This window comes from Myotis lucifugus, unplaced genomic scaffold, assembly GCF_000147115.1.
Source record: "Myotis lucifugus unplaced genomic scaffold, Myoluc2.0 scaffold_507, whole genome shotgun sequence".
NCBI classification, from domain to species: domain Eukaryota; kingdom Metazoa; phylum Chordata; class Mammalia; order Chiroptera; family Vespertilionidae; genus Myotis; species Myotis lucifugus.
The window spans coordinates 345,624-348,277 of NW_005871555.1; positions in this window are offsets into that span (position 1 = coordinate 345,624).

Below are 2,654 nucleotides of genomic sequence, written 5' to 3' on the forward strand. Positions count from 1 at the left end.
CCAGTCTGGGTGAGGGTCTGAGAGCTGTTTTTCAGACTGGCCAGCCCCCCGGTGACAAGAAACTCCCAGCCTCTCCTTTTTTCTTTTTTTTTTTATTCTGGGATTTATTTACCTTCTATAATTGAAACTTTGTAGCCTTTAGAGGAGCTCAGAGCCGGCCATGGCGGGCGGGAGGGAAGCCTCCTGCTCGCTCCAGCTCCATGGCCATGGCCAGATGAAAGCAGTTATCTGGGGTTTATTTATCTTCTATAATTAAAACTTTGTTGCTTTGAGTGGAGCTCAGAGCTTGCCACGGCAAGTGGGAAGCTTGGCTTCCTCCATCATTGGGGCAACCAAGCCTCCTGCTTGCTCCAGCTCCGTGGCCTCCGGCCGCCATCTTGGTTGGGTTAATTTGCATATAGTTGCTCTGATTGTCTGGTGGGCGTGGCTTAAGGCATAGTGAAGGTATGGTCAATTTGCATGTTTATCTTTTATTAGTGTGGATATTTTTTCTAGAGGTCCAATGCCTGAAATTCATGCATGAGCAGGGGCGGGGGGGGGGTGGTCCCTCAGTCCAGTCGGAGCCCTCTCACAATCTGGGACCCCTCAGAAGATATCTGACTGTCTGGGACTCCTCGCTCCTTGCCGCCCGCCTGCTTGCTCCTTACCTCCACCACAACTGTGCTCGCCAGCCATGAGCCTGGTGCTGGCTGAGTGGCACTTCCATTGTGGGAGTGCACTGACCACCTGGGGGCACCTCCTGCATTGAGCATCTGCCCTGTGGTGGTCAGTGTGCATCATAGCGACCAGTTTTTCTGGTCGTTCCTGTGGTTCCACCGTAATGGTCTCTGGGCTTTTATATATATAGATTGATTTCAGAGAAGAAGGGAGAGGAAGAGAGAAACATCGATGAGAGAATCATTGATTGGCTGCCTCCTGCATGCCCCCTACTGAGGATTGAGCCCACAACCTGGGCATGTACCCTTGACTGGAACTGAACCTGGGGCCATTCAGTCCGCAGGCTGACGCTCTATCTATCCACTGAGCCAAACCAGCTAGGGCTACACCTTGGTCTTGACAGACCCAGATGCTCCAGGCAGAAAGGACCCCACATTTAGGGAATGGCACCATGTCAACATGAAGGGCAACATCAGCAGTGGCACCGTCCTATCTGATTATGTGGGCTCTGGGCCTCCTAAGGGCACAGGCCTTCACCGCTATATCTGGCTGGTTGACGAGCAACCCAAGCCACTGAAGTGTGATGAGCCCATTCTCAGCAACCAATCTGGAGACCACCGTGGCAAATTCAAGGTGGCATCTTTCTGCAAAAAGTACAAGCTCGGGCCCCCAGTGGCCGGCACGTACCAGGTGGAATGGGATGACTATGTGCCCAAGCTCTATGAGCAGCTGGCTGGGAAGTAGGGGAAAGCCAGGAGACAGACATCGCCCCGGGCCCCCAAGCAGTGTTCTCAAGTTCAGTGATGCATGTTGATTTCTCCTCTTGCCTGTTCCCACTCTCACGGGTGAGACCTGAGCAGAGCTGGAGGGTAACTTGTCCTTCTGCCTGTCCTTTATCATTGTACAGGGTCACACATCTGGATTTATGTTTTGATCAAATTTGAACTCCATTTTGGGGAGGCTATTTTGGTACTATGATGTGGTCATCAGATTGTTAATATAAGAATAAGAACCGAGAATTTAAAGGCGTATGCTCTGAAGAGCAGTAAGGAAACCTGCAGAGTCCCTTTGCTGTTGAGCTGCAGGGCTGAGCGAGAGGTTCTCTGAAATCCGTAGTCTGTGGTGTTAAGTTTATCACTCTCCATTGGTGAAACAAAAGCCATTCTGGAGTTGCCAAATGTTGTGTTAATTCTGCTGTTTGATGACAGTTGAAAAAAAATAAAAACATTGTGTGGACAAAAAAAGAAAGAAATTTATCAGACATAGAGTTCAGAATAATGATGGCAAAGATGCTCAACAGCACAATAAAAGATATAGTAATTATGAAAACAGAAATAAAGAATGAAATAGCACAAATAAAGAACACATTGGAAGGAATACACAACAGATTAGGGGAAGCCAAGTTTCAGATCAGTGAATTAGAAGACAAGGTAGAAAAAAAATCACACAATCAGAGAACCAAAAAGAAAAAAATAATTAAAAAACAGGAGGACAACTAAGGGAGCTGTGGGACAACATGAAACATAACAATATTCAAATAGCAAGAGTGCCAGAAGAGGCAGAAAGGGAGAAAGGGATGGAGAACGTGTTTGAGGAAATAATGGCAAAAAACTTCCCTAACCTGGTGAAGGAAAAAGTCACACAAGTTCAGGAGGCACAGAGAACCCCAAGCAAGAAGAACCCAAACAGGCCCACACCCAGACACATCATACTTAAAATTCCAAAAATTAAAGACAAAGAGAGAATCTTAAAAACAGCAAGAGAAAAACACACTGTTACCTACAAAGGAGCTCCCATAAGAACTGATTTCTCATCAGAAACTCTACAGGCCACAAGGGAATGGCATAAAGTACTCAAGGTAATGGAAAGCAAGGATCTGTAACTAAAATTACCATATCCAGCAAGAATCATTCAAAATAGATGGTCAGCCCTAGATGGTTTGGCTCAGTGGATAGAGCGTTGGCCTGCAGACTGAAATGTCCCAGGTTTGATTCCAG